At 41.8% G+C, this 15,058-nt stretch overlaps 4 pseudogenes; 1 reads left to right on the top strand and 3 right to left on the bottom strand.

Annotated features, from left to right (window-relative positions):
• Positions 1-1,825: 1,825 nt before the first annotated feature.
• On the top strand, positions 1,826-2,581 carry LOC133823293 (putative cytochrome c biosynthesis ccmC-like mitochondrial protein; annotated as a pseudogene).
• Positions 2,582-2,955: 374 nt separating this feature from the next.
• LOC133825240 (DNA-directed RNA polymerase subunit beta''-like) lies at positions 2,956-4,508 on the bottom strand (annotated as a pseudogene).
• A 45-nt stretch (positions 4,509-4,553) lies between these two features.
• On the bottom strand, positions 4,554-7,415 carry LOC133825239 (DNA-directed RNA polymerase subunit beta'-like; annotated as a pseudogene).
• Positions 7,416-7,432: 17 nt separating this feature from the next.
• Positions 7,433-15,058, bottom strand: part of LOC133825238 (DNA-directed RNA polymerase subunit beta-like) — a 10,061-nt pseudogene continuing 2,435 nt past the window's right edge.

The raw sequence follows: 15,058 nt of genomic DNA, 5'->3' as shown, positions 1-15,058 counted from the left end.
TTGGTGGTCTTAAGAATGGTTCGGGTGGGGGGTTCTCTTAAGAATAAAAAAGACGAATAGAACCTAATTCATGTTCATGCTAACAGAAGAGCGGATCCAATACCTAGATGACTTCTTTCTCAGGAAGTGCAGCAAGTACTTGAGGAATTGGGGGATATCATGCCCCACGAGTGAGTTGCCAAGTGCCCCCTAGGAGGGGCAGTCTACCACAAGATCGAGTTGGAGCCTGGAGCCAAACCCCATTTTACTTAGACTGGGGCTGGGTTTAGCAGATGGCCCCCCAACTAGCATCTATTAGTTAAGGGGTTTGGTTGAGCTTAGGAAAAGATTTCAGGAACTCTTTGAGGCCTATTTATATTCTTGCCTCCAAGGTTTTTTTTCCCTATCTTGCTGGGGGGGGGGGGGTGCTGTTTTATTTATTCCAGAAGAAGCGGTAGCCTTGTGCATTGATTATCAGGCGCTCAACAAGGTAACCTAACCATCAAGAACAAATATCCACTTTGATTGCAGACTTCTTCGCCCTAATCAATAAGCGCGAGATACTTCTCGAAGTTGGATCTACGGTTGGGCTACTACGAAGTGCGTATCGTGGAAGGAGACGAGCCAAAGATGACCTGTGTGACAAGCAAGCAACCTTAATAATGAAGGGGCATTTGATTTGGTTATGCCTTTTGGACTCACCAATGCCCCTGCCACGTTCTACACCCTCTACAATGAGCTATTCCACCCGTACTTAGACGACTGGTCGTATACTTCGATCGTGGGCTATAGCTATCCGTTAAACGACCACGTTAGCCACTTCCAGACCGTTTTAAAGGTATTAAGGTCTCTCGAGCCTCTATGTAAAGAAAGAGAAATGCTCCTTTGGACAGACAGAGATCCTATTCCTAGGACATTGGATGAGCATCGGAGCCATCGATGAGTGGCAAGCACCTACCAAGGTGAGTGAGCTAAGATCATTTTTAGGGCTCGGGAACTATTACCAAAGATTCATCGTAAGTTACTCGAAGAGGGCTGCTCAACTCAAAAATATCCTAAAGAAGGACGTACGGACCGATCATGGCACTGCACTGATCGGAAGAGTGTCAAAGAGCTTTTGAGGACCTAAAGCAGGAAGTGATTGATGACCCCGTATTGCAGTTGCTAGATCACACTAAGCCATTTGAAGTAGACAAGGATGTGTCAGACTATGCCATAGGCGGTGTGCTAGTATAATAAGGTAACCCAGTAGCATATGAGAGCCAAAAGCTCAATGAGACCGAAAGGCGTGGTCCAAGAGAAGGAGATGACATCAATAGTGCACTACTTGAGAACGTGGAGGTGGGTCACAATTTGTGGTCAAGACGGATAATGTGGCGACGAGTGACTTCCTGACCTAGAGGAAACTCATGCCAAAACAGGGATGATGGCAAGTTTGATTGATATGGTGCTAGAGTATAATCTTGGACGGACCAACCAGGTCGTGGATGCCTTAAGTAGGAAGACAGAGCTGGTGGCATTTAAGTGTGAGGCAGTGGTAGCCACCAACAGGCTTGCAGACCTATCGCATCGTATTCGAGATGGGCTTGAAAAAGGACACACGAGAAGCCTTTTGCACCAAGCTAAGGAATGAAAAACTCGGTTTGGATCAAGGAAGTGCTCTTGGTCACGAAAGGGAATCTACTTTTTTTTCTTCCAAAACCTTTCTTTTTTCGGTATGCCGCTCCGTGAGCAAGGAGTGCCATGCATGAGCGGAGCGAAAACAAAGAAGGGGGAAATCCTTTGATTGCGTATTGAATATAGATCCATGTCTTTCTTCTTACACTAGCTAGGACAAAATTATCATATGTCTGTTTCGTTACAACCTTATTTTTTGATGTCAAAGACCAGAAGCTACGCGCAAATTATCATTAGATCTCGGTTGTTCTTAACAGCGATGGCTATTCATTTAAGTCTTCGGGTAGCACCACTAGATCTTCAACAAGGTGGAAATTCTCGTATTCCGTATGTACATGTTCCTGCGGCTCGGATGAGTATTCTTGTTTATATCGCGACAGCTATAAACACCTTATTTTTCCTATTAACAAAACATCCTCTTTTTCTTCGTTCTTCCGGAACCGGTACAGAAATGGGTGCTTATTTTACGTTGTTTACCTTAGTTACTGGGGGGTTTCGGGAAGACCTATGTGGGGCACCTTTTGGGTGTGGGATGCTCATTTAACCTCTGTATTCATCTTGTTCCTTATTTACCTGGGTGCACTGCGTTTTCAAAAGCTTCCTGTCGAACCGACTTCTATTTCAATCCGTGCTGGACCGATCGATATACCAATAATCAAGTCTTCAGTAAACTGGTGGAATACATCGCATCAACTTGGGAGCATTATCTGATCTGGTACATCAATTCATGTTCCTATGCCCCTTCCAATCTTGTCTAACTTTGCTAACTCCCCCTTCTTAACTCGTATCTTGTTTATTCTGGAAACACGTCATCCTATTCCATCTTTTCCTGAATCTCCTTTAACGGACGAAATAGAAGCTCAAGAAGGAATACCAAAACATAGTTCACTCACTGAGTCTCTAAGCATCCATGGCTGAATGGTAAAAGTGCCCAGCTGGGTAAATTCGTAGGTTCGATTCCTGCTGGATGCACTTGGAACGTTCATTCCTTGTAAGGACAATCCTTTCGGATGAGGAAAGAAGCCAGCCCAATCCTCACAAAGAAAGACCGTTCAAAGCCGCTTTCACGCTCAACGTTAGGAGAGAAAGATAGTTTAGATGAGAAGGGAGCAACGCAGGAAAACAAGTTAGCCAAGGGTACAGAATTGGGGAGTAAGAAGAACTTTGAAGGGTTGACCTGTGACTAACTTCGCTTCGGTTAAAAGGCATCGGGCTAGGGTCTCACGATGAGCCACTCGCTTAGAGTTCGGTGCAAGGATCAACCCCCTTCCTTGGGGTTACAGAGGGCGTTAGCTCAATTCATAGCCTTCCTTTCTCCTTCCCTGTCAAGATGAACAATGCGGCTAAGCGTGCAGATTGTTGGTGAGCTTGGCCGCTTATTTCTCCCTCAGAGTTAGAATAAATGTGTTTTCGAACCCTCTCTTTAAAATTAAAAGTGGATGTTCTTGCGCGAATCTCAGCAATCACTTGTTCTGATTCTACATATTGATCGTTTTGAACTAAAATCAAACTTTTTGGTGGAATAGTCACGTTATGGCTAATATCTTCACTCTCAATAATTACATCCAAGTCTATAGAACATAGAAAAGTGAGATGCCCATGACGTCTACGTGTAGGATGAGCCAAATCCTCGTTGAATTTGATTTTTCCATTAGAAGGGGCTCGTACATGTTCGGCAGTACCTCCGGTGAATACTCCACCGGTATGAAAAGTTATTAATGTTAGTTGAGTGCCCGGTTCCCCAATAGATTGACCCGCAATAATACCTACAGCTTCTCCCAATTCGACAAGGTCGCCATGAGTAGGGCTCCGACCATAACATAATCGGCAGATCCAAGACGCACTCTTACAAGTAAAGGGAGTTCGGATAGAGATGAGTTGTGTTTGAAAAGTTATGAATCGATTGACAAGTCCAATACCAATATCTTGATTTCGAATGGCAATGCACAGTGGTCCTATATATATATTGTCCGCTAATACACGGCCAATCAATGTTTGGATAAAAATTCTTCCCGACATCATCCCATTTCGTGGACTCACAGAAATCCCTTGGATGTTGCCACAGTCTGTTCTACGTACAACAATGTGTTGAACTACTTCAACAAGTCTACGTGTAAGATATCCAGCATCTGATGTTCGTACAGCAGTATCCACAACTCCTTGTGGGCTCCATAACAAGAAATGATATATTCTGTTAAAGAAAATCCTTCACGTAAATTGCTTTGAATAGGTAAATCAATCATTTGTCCTTGTGGATCTGACATTAATCCTCTCATACCTACTAATTGGTGTACTTGAGATGCATTTCCTCTAGCTCCCGAAAAGGACATCATATGAACTGGATTAAAAGGATCAGTCATCCAAAAATTAGGATTCATTTCTTGACGCAAATATTCACTTGTAGCATACCATATCTCAATAGATTGTCGTAATTTTTCGACCGCATGTACATTTCCATAATGATGGTGTTTTTCCAAAATCAAACTATGTTGTTCAGCATCTTGGACTAGCCATCCCTTAGAAGGTATTGTTAAAAGATCATCAATTCCTAATGAAATAGATGTAGCAGTGGCTTGCCGGAACCCCAGAGTCTTTACTTGATCCAGGATGTGCGATGTATATGCCATTCCGAAGTGATCTATTAATCTACTAATAAGTCGTTTAATGGCAGTTCCATCTATCACTTTATTGTGAAAGACCAGACCGGCCCGTTTTTCCATAAGTACCTCCATATTCTGATGAGTGGGGTTTGACAATGGGTTTGAGTCAATGATTGGAAAACTTCCTTTTCTCGATCTTGATTCGAGTAGAAATTCAGGAATTATGTTCCTTGTTGAACCGGAGGGACTCAAATTCACACTAGATTCAGAGAACTACTTAGCTTGGATACCATATGATTAGGTACCGTATGAGAAGGCCCAGCAAAACCCTTGTATAGCTTCTTCGATTTCGCGATAAAGAGAAATATGACCAACAGTAGTTCGAACATATATACAAAGAATTTCTTTTTTTATACTTCTTACTATTAGTAAATGTCCATAAATCTCATGATAGGTACCCAAAGATTCATAGTGAACTTCGATGGGAGTTTCTCTTGAAGTAATAACGCGTTGATCGAGTCACCACCGGAGCCACAAAGGACTATCTAAATGGATTCTTTTCTGCCGATAAGCTCCAATTGCAGTGTAGGAATTACCAAAAAAGGGTTCTTTTATATATTTATCGGTATTATCACCAATTATTTCATTTTGAGAATTTCTGTGATTAGAGGGATTATACCTATTTGCACAAATACCTCGGCGATTACCACTCGTTAATACATAGAGCCTAATAAGCATATCTTGAGTTGGTACGGAAATAGGATCCCCAATAGCTGGAGACAACAGATTTGTATGAGAAAACATAAGTAAACGAGCCTCTGCTTGAGCCTCTAAAGATAAAGGTACATGAACAGCCATTTGATCTCCATCAAAGTCAGCATTGAATCCCTTACAAAGTAATGGATGTAAACAAATAGCATGTCCTTCTACTAAAATGGGTTAGGCCTGTATGCCTAATCTATGTAGAGTGGGCGCCCTATTCAGCAATACGGGATGCCCTTGCATAACTTCCTGAAGTATTTCCCATACAATCGGCTCTTTTTCTCGAATTTTTCTCTTAGCAACTCCTATGTTCGAAGAAAAATGTTGTCTAATTAAACCACGAATTATAAATGTCTGAAAAAGTTCTATTGCTATCTCGCGTGGCAATCCACATCGATGTAATGAAATTGAAGGACCTACGACAATGACAGAACACCCCGAATAATCAACCCGTTTGCCAAGTAGAGTCTCACGAAATCTTCCCTCTTTGCCTTCAATTACATTCGAAAACGACTTGTAAACCTTATTATGACCGTCTTGCATTGGTTGTCCGCAGATTCCATTATCAAGAAAGGTATCCACAGCTTCTTGTACCAATTTCTCCTGACACATTACTAATTCCCTTGGCGTAGATCTACTTGTTGCTAATAAATCGATAAGAGTATTGTTTCGATAGATAACTCTTCTATAGAATTCATTAATATCCGAACTCATTAGTTTATCGCCATATATTTGAATGATTGGTCTCAACTCGGGAGGAAGAACTGGTAATAGACATAAAACCATCCATTTTGGTTCTATATTTGTTCGAATAAAATGCTTAGCTAATTCTATGCATCTAACCAAAAAATCCTTTCTTCTTCCAACTTTTTGATCTTCCCATTCATTACCCATGGGCCCTTCTTCCCCTAATTATTTCCATTCTGCTAACGAAGAATCTATAATAATCCCCAAATCCAGATTGGCTAATTGTTCTCGGATAGCACATGCTCCAGTAGAAATTTCTCGATTTCGAAATGCATCGAAGTCGTGAGTAGTAAAAAAAAGGGGGATGCTATATTTCTAGGATTGGATTTCATATTCGAATGAACCTCGTAATCGTAAGAAAGTAGGTTTTTTAGCTATGGGCCTAGCAAAAGAAAATTTTGGATAGGATCCTATCGGATCTCCCCCTTTCAAAATCGGACGTGAAAGTTTCCTTTCATCCGACTTAAGTAGTTACACCAAATAAAGATAAAAAAGGGGGTTTTTCACTTTCAAATTCTATAAAACCCCCAATCTACTCCTTACTCAAGTTCCTAAAGAAGATCAAGCAACATTTCATTGATTCATTCTTCTTTATTGATTTTTTATTTATTTATTGGATTTTTATTATATTTTCTGAATTCTTTTTTTTTTATTGAATTACTAATTCAATAAAAAAAGAAATGAAATGTGAAGTTCTTGAGTAGTCTACTTCCCTTCGAATGATGAATCCCCCTCCTTAACTTAAGTAAACTTAATTAAAGTAAAGAAATGCCTTCAAATTCAATTCATAAGGGATTTACTTGTCTATGTATCTTTCCATTCAATCTTTTAGGTCCCTACTTCGCCTCGACGGTTATGTCACGATGTCCTTAAAGCCTATATGCGATGAATAAACTCCGAAAACCATGACATATTTGCTTATTTGGACAGAAACATAATTTCATTTCTTTCTAAACGAAAAGGAATGATTAATTACACATAACATAAAGAAATAAGTCTTTTTTTTCACGAGGTATAACTATAAAATCGATTTATTTGTTACTTAATTGACCATAGACCAATTTCCCTTTTCACTTGGGAGTATTGAACACACCTATAATTCTGAGTTTCATGTTACTTTTACCAAGAGACATTTCAAATATGGGACATCCTAATTCAATTGAATGGGATGACAGTTTCTCATTCTGCATTTGTAACATAATTTTTATCAAATCACACATCGCAGTATACTAGGCCTTCTAATTCATTAAGCGGCTTATCTAAAAGATTTGCGATATAACTAGGAAGACATTTCAAATACCACACATGGGTTACTGGGCATGCCAGTTTGATGTAACCCATTTGATATCTTCGTATTTGAGAATCAACAAACTCGACTCCGCATTGTTCACAAAATTTCGGGCCTTCTTTGTCATTTCCAATTACTCGATAATATCCACAAGCACAAATCCCACTTTTTATAGGCCCAAAAATTCTTTCACAAAATAAGCCATCTTTTTCAGGTTTATTGGTTTTGTAATGAAAAGTGTAGGGTTTTGTCACCTCTCTAATTATTTCTCCATTAGGTAGGATTTTTTTGGCCCAAGCACTTATTTGTTGAGGAGAAACTGATCCAATTCAAAGTTGTTGATGTTTATACCGATCGATCATAGAAGAAAAATTCTGATTCCTTCCGATTAAGCATCCTTCCTATTAATTTGGAAGTTCTTCTCAGATACAAGGAAATGATTCAATTCCAGAGCCAAGGATCGTAGTTCTCTAACGAGCAATCGAAAAGATTCTGGAGCATCCTCGGGTTTAGGTATTGGTCCTCCAATGATCGCAGTACCAAGTACTTCTTGGCAAGCTCTAATATGATCCGATTTATATGTAAGCATCTCTTGTAAAATATGAGCAACACCAAATCCTTCTAGAGCCCAAACTTCCATTTCTCCTACCTATTGTCCCCCTTACTTGACCCTTCCTCTAAGGGGTTGTTGTGTAACAAGTGCATAATGTCCACTGCAACGTCCATGTATTTTATCATCAACTTGATGAATTAATTTCAAGATATACGGTTTTCCTATTATAACAGGTTGCTCAAAAGGATCCCCCGTTCTTCCATGAAATATTTTGCTTTTTCCCGGATACTCGGGTTCAAATACCCATGGATTCGCTGTTTGCTTACTGGCTTCATATAATTCAGAAAAGACTAGTTTTCTCGAAGCCTCTTGTTCATATCTCTCATCAAAAGGTGCTATTCGATAATGTCTATCTAGCAACTCCCCCGCTAACCTGAGCGACCATTCAAATATCTGTCCTACATTCATTCGTGAAGGTACTCCTAATGGGTTGAAGACCATATCAACAGGTCTTCCATCTTGTAAATAAGGCATATCTTGTTTGGGTAAAACTTTTGAAACGATACCTTTATTTCCATGTCTTCCAGCTACTTTATCACCCACTTTGATTTCACGTTTTTGTGTAATATATACACGAATTGTTTCTGGATTATAACTAGAACTGTAACGCCCTACTTCCTTAGAGCCGTTACTAAGTGAGTTTTTAAGACAAAACAGTGTGCAATGAACTCGCTAACCGAGGTTTTTGAAACAAAAGTGTGACTAATTAAAAGTTAAGGCTGTAATCTTTGAAAATGCATCGTTTCATCAAAACTTCTATTATTAAACAGTTGGGATCCCAAAATAAGGTTTGAAAACTAATTACATCTTGAAATAAGGTTATAGTTTGAGAAATTATAAAATTATAGAATATTACAGCCATTTTCGAATAAACCCCCAACCAAAGCAGTCGGGCAGGCCAAACATGTACACGTCGCTTCACGCTCTCCGTACTCATGGTTGGTTGACTCAGTCATTGCCCTTACCTGCAACACAGAGCACCCGTGAGCCGAAGCCCAGCAAGAAAACTCATGCAGGACATAACATATGCAATGTATACAGTTTATCATAACAGATAATCCACAATAAACAAGTCAATCATTAGACTAAGCAAACACGGCCAAGCCGCCCCAGAGCCTTACCGAAGCCTGGGGTATCGGTTCTCACCGCGAGGATAACTCATGTATCCCTTGGGTCCCACCCTGAATATAGCATCCCATGTGCTAGGTGTTACTTTCGGCCCACGGCCGCCCCGGCTTACGCCGTACTCGGCCCACGGCCGCCCCGGCCTACGCCGTACTCGGCCCACGGCCGCTCATTTCATCATAATCACACATATAGTACATTCGAAATAATCATTCACACACATCATGATTCATTTAAGTTTAAACATTTGCACATAACACAATCTGGGGCCATGCCCTAACCTCGGGTGTTATAGTTTTCTTACCTGAATTCCGAGCCTCCTGATGCACTAGAGCCACGAGCACGGTCCTCAAGCACGAGCCTCACCAACAACCTAGTCACAACACACAAGAAACATCCCTCAATACTAATCAACCCAAAACCACTTCCCGGGACCAATCCCGCACTCTCGGGACCTCTAAAACCTTAAAACAACATCCCGGAGACATCCCCCGAAGCCCCGGAGCAAAGGCCTAAAATTGCCTAAAAATGCCATCCTGAAATTTGCCTTGTGCCGCGGCACAACTTTCTTGTGCCGCGGCACCCAGAAACCAGAGGCTCCCCGCCGCGGCAAGCAAAACCCGTGCCGCGGCACGCCCTCGCAGACCCAGAATTCTGGGTTTTTCCTTCGCGTTTTCCCGAGCTTCAACCTCTCCAAATCATCCTAAACCAATACCTAAACCCCAAAACTCAAATCCAAACTTCATATGAACATTCTATCAACCTACAAACACTAGAATCAAGATCCAAAACACACTCATACCCAAAATTCAACCCTTGATTTCTAACTTCAGAAAAACTCAAACCAAGGCATGAAACTAACTCAAGCTTTAGATCCACAACTCAAAACAGAAATCAAACTTAAATATGCACAAGATCCTTACCTCAAATGGAGAATCCACTCAAAAGCTCCCTAGATCCTCCTCCCAAGTTCCCACTTCAGCCCTTCACCCTTCTTCTTCTTTTCTCTTCACTTGCCCTAGCTCTTCTTTCTCCCCCTCTTTCTTCTCTTCAATTTCTATCAATGCCACAAGTGACCCCAAATGCCCAAACCGTACCCCCTTAGATCACAGCTGAAATTTTCATAATCCCCTTGCCAAAAGACCAAATTACCCCTTCCTATTAATCTTTCCAATCTAAACCTTCAAGGGCACTTAAGTCATTACTCTTCTATTTCATTTCTACCATTTTCTTTCTAAAACTTGTTACTCACAGCAGTAACTAATGGTTACCCAGGTTACTAAATCTCCAATAACCATTACCCGCTAAATCTCAACTTAACCATAAAATTCCCGAGGTACCCCTAGGCTCCTCCCGAGCCGGGTATAGAAATCCCGTTGTGACTCTTGAGTTAACTAGCTCTCTAGAACCGTCTCGGCACGTGCATCACAATAATACAACCACACCCACGTGGTACAATTCACAGAATACAGTTATCACATATCAATACAGTTATGCCCAACATGGCCAAAATTACAATTATGCCCTTCTAACACGATCCGGGCCTACATGCATACTAGTAAACATAGCCATGCATCTCAGTTAAACAAATAGCCAAATAACATGCTTTAAATCATAATCATGCATTTAATTCATAAAATCACACATAAGTCCCAACCTGCCCTCCTGGCACACTAATCAAGGCCCTTAAGCCTTATTAGCGAATTTGGGTCGTTACAACTATCCCCTCCTCATAAAAATTTCGTCCTCGAAATTTACCCAAACACATCAGTCAACAACCCGCAATCTGACCACAATCTCCAAGGTCCATCGCCTTACTTTACTTTTCAACAACACTCTTACAGGAGTAACAATCTTGGCTCGCAAGATCTCGTCTAATAGCCATACTCTCGATAGCCCCCCCTTTAACACCGCAACCCTGCCGAAGCCCAGGGTCTGCCTAGATTACAATGACCAATTCATTGTCTTATTCCTGATTCCATAGATACTCAAACGTCATCACCTCTACTAGTTTGGATCAGCTTGTAGGCTCCGCTGGCCTAACACCTAGTACAACTTCGAAATTTTATGTTGAATCAAGGGTCAGAACTCTCCCTTCTTTCTTTGAACGCCTCACAGATCCTCGTCTGTTATTACGCAGAGATGCAACTCTTTCCTTCCGGAGCTTTATTTCCTCATAATTTAACCATTCACAAGCTCTTTATCCTTTCAAATAGGCAGATACTCTTGCCTTAACAATTCCAACCACTTGTCTGGCTTTCACTCTGAACCAATGCCAAAACGTAGTATTCACTAACCTTTACCTCTTACCATGTCCTATGTCGTGTTTCATTAACCAGACTCCAGCAACTGCTACCACGACTAACTCATCAGGGATTACGCTTCCCTTAATACCTCCAGTATCCGCCTACTTAGCGCTCAATTCTTTAAGATGTCTGATATCTTTCAGGCTACTATTCCACTTGCAATCAATTGATAATTCCAGGTTCCCACTCTGTTCTTTTCGTTCTCTAAGTCCATTCCAAAATTTAAACTACTAAAGGGTCTCAATTCGATATCATCGACGCTCCGTCCTGAAGCCAGTTCACTCGACCCAACCAACATTAACTCAAACAACTGAGTTCAACTTTTCATGTCCAAATACCTTACTTAAGGTCTAATGTGGTCTATTCCCATGATACACTACCACATCACCTAAACTCTGTCACCCGCTCAACCCTCCCGGTACAACGTACCCTAGGAGGTAGAATGATGTCCATTCAGAATCCTCATTCAAAATCATATCCTACCTGGATCCTTCACTCGATCCTGGTATCCTACTGTACCACCATGACAGGGTCCTCCCCTGTTTCAACTCAAGTCAACACTTCGAATTCCATAGCTCAGTGACGCTCACCAGCTAACCCTTACCTATTAACATCATGCCGATCTCAGTCGTTGCTTTGACCACCCCAATACCATCTATGGCGTTATTCCCCGACTGACACGCGCCTTACCGCTAGGAGTTCCGCCTCCAATTAAATTTCCCCTCGTCCAATCGAGAACTCAAACACTGATCATCAGTCTGCTACTTTTCACCACAACTGGGCCTCAACGTTAACCTTCTTACTAATACCCCATAACTCAAGTACCTTATGCCATACACAACAATCGACTTAACGTTCCAAGTGTATCAACCATGATCCATTCTATCGCCTCCCGCAAGGTTCGATCCACGCTCGCGCCAACTGCGCCTGGGCGTGCACAATCCGTGATGCACTCGCACATTTCCATAACCCTACAATGGATCAGGTCCTTTATGAAATCACTCTTTACTTAACCAAATCACACGCATACTCCCGCATTAGCAGATACTAAACAATCACACCTTGTCTTCTGAATTTCTTTCAGATTTGATACCACTCAGTCCGTCTCACCTCGAGTTTACTGTTCCCCTCGCCTCTGATGTAGTTGTCTCCCGGAGATGCTCGTGCAGTAGATGACGCGCTTACCAGTCTTGTTATGCCTTCAATTCTTCGGACGTTCTTCATTAGCTTCTTTGCGGCTTCAGATCAAATCTCCTCATGCCTGACCTTTCTCCTTGTAGCTCTAATCTGAGTATTCCTGACGACGCTCAAACTAACAATCCGTAGAACCTTACCTGAGACTCTGCCTTCTGGGTACAAACGTCTTTCGCATAGTCACTTGCTCACCATTTCCGTCTGGGAGTAATCCACATGTACTGCTCGTGAACTTGAAGGGAACTTGCCTGAACCATTCTTGTATCCTCTACTTAAAGAACTTACCTGTGCTGCCGTAGCTTGAACCAAATCTAGAATCTTTGTTACCAACTCCTCGCACTTTACTCAGTTCAAAACAAAATTCCTGAAATGTCTCTCTCCTTGGTTTCCAACTGGAAATTAACAGGTCATAGATCCACTCTTGGAGACATCGTCCTACCTTGTATCCAACATCGTACTTTTCGTCCTACCCCGACGATGCTAACAACCCCCGTAGTATAACACAGTGGCTACACCAGGCTCAAATTCCTTCGATTGCTTCAATAGGCTTTCTATCGGCCAAAACCGTCTCTTACAACATTCCTTAAACCAATCCTATCTGTAGTCTGACCTTGAAGTATTACCTAAATCTTTCTGTGCATAACCATATAGCTTTCCTACTGGTCAGCTCTGTCTCCTTCACGTACTCCAGATGATATCCACAACAATCCATCTGCCAGAGCTTCTAATTCCTTCTCAATAAGCATTACTGTCCTTAGCCTCTCAAATGGCACCATTGAGGCGACCTCTCTATGTCCATCACCCTCTCGGAGCATTCAAAACACCGAGTCCTTCCAGTTCGTTATATGTCCAAAGCATAAACCATTCCGTAAAATACTCATCCTCGAGGAATCGGCCTCGAACTACGAATGTAGCGAGGCATTCAAGTTCTCCGTTCCCTCACCACGGGAATTCCATTCTATCGTACTGAGTCATCCCATGCAGACGTCATGCCCTCGCCTGACCTCCTCTCAGGTGGCATCCTCTCCCTCACGCATACCAATAACCTCCCTGGTTCCTATCGCCATCTTGGTAACTAGCTTCTCACTCATGTTTCTTTCCAAACTCAAATTAGGTGCCCAAGCACTGTCTAGGGTCCTTCTACCGCAAAAATTGAGAATCCGACCTCGCTGCGTTCTATCAACACAAGCACCATCTTATCAATCAGACTTTTCCCCCCTTTTTGGCAAACCAGAAGCCATAGAAATATCCGGGATTCCTTTAACTCGATTATCACGAATCTAACCTTACTGATTCCATCCAAAGAAGCACCACCCTTGCGGCTCTAGCACTCATGCTCTATACATCAACCATCAGTTCCTCAAACAATATGGCCCTCTCCGCCATCCACATGCAGACAAAAACTCTTTCCTCAAAGCAGCCCAAATGCCTTAGACTATTCCAGATCTCATGTCCTTAAATGGGTCGCCACCAATTCCAGGTACATCCATCTGTATAACTTCCTGAAATGGACTACCCGCTTTACCAAACCCATTGAATTACGCTGTTGCTACCCTAACAGTCCGAACCGAACTTGTAAGCCCACCAGTCTCCATGGTTCTAATCATGTCTTTAAAATCTCTTCTAACCATTCACCATCTAGGTTCTTTCCAACCCATTAAGCCAGTACCTCAGCCCGAGTACCAAATCCAGGCATCTCCCTGCCTCAATATTTAACACAACCCTCTAATCAGGTTCTCTCATCCTCTTAACCAAGGGTGGAATTAACTCTGCTCACCTATTGATAAATTCCTTGTCAACTCGAACTCTCCTCAAAAACCGAGGATGACACCCCTAAAACCTCTCATATAATACCTTTATCTGTCCATACCTCACAGTAAACCAGCACTGGTCACCTTTACTGTTAAAGCATATAAATCAGCTATTTCCCCAGAGAAATCCGCTGTTCTTCTATCCCATCTCAACTAACAAACTCCACAGCCTACTCACACACTAGTGACCCTCTGCTGCTACACTCAGGGGTAACTGGAGATTTCAACTCCAACTTATATCTAAAAACCCCCCTTTCAACACAATATCAGGTCCCCAAACCCTTCTAGGAACCAACAACACAATTCCACCTGTCAAAACTGACCCAACACTTGAACTCTGGGGTTCCTACTCTGAACCAAACCACCACTAGGTCCAAATATCCACAGGTATAATGCACACCCAAGCATATACTAGGTCAAATCCACAATGATATACATTTAGCTACCAGATTCAATCATCACTAAGTATATCCATACTCATCATGCTTCATACAAGCCAGTAAACAGATATAACATATGAATTTAATTCAGAAAACTAACCACATACGCTCAATATGCGAACCATTATGCCAATTTTCATCCACATGCATAATAATGTTATTCAGCATGCATTAATCTCAACATGCAATAGTCAAGGGCCAGGCCCTATCAGTATCTCATGCATATGTTATTTCATCTATCATGCTCCATATAAGTAAACAGGCAAACAGGGCATTCAAACATATGTTCAGCATATCAATCAATCACACCAACCAACCCTGAGTCGAGCTTGTCACTGACAGCGAGCGTACATGTTCGGTCGATCTCCAGAACCAATAAACCTTGGCTCGCTCTGATACCAAGTTGTAACGCCCTACTTCCTTAGAGCCGTTACTAAGTGAGTTTTTAAGACAAAACAGTGTGCAATGAACTCGCTAACCGAGGTTTTTGAAACAAAAGTGTGACTAATTAAAAGT

Source organism: Humulus lupulus, chromosome 3 (genome assembly GCF_963169125.1).
Source record: "Humulus lupulus chromosome 3, drHumLupu1.1, whole genome shotgun sequence".
In the NCBI taxonomy this organism is placed as follows: Eukaryota; Viridiplantae; Streptophyta; class Magnoliopsida; order Rosales; family Cannabaceae; genus Humulus; species Humulus lupulus.
Note: the sequence above shows the minus strand (reverse complement) of the source record. Positions and strands in the feature narration are given on the sequence as shown.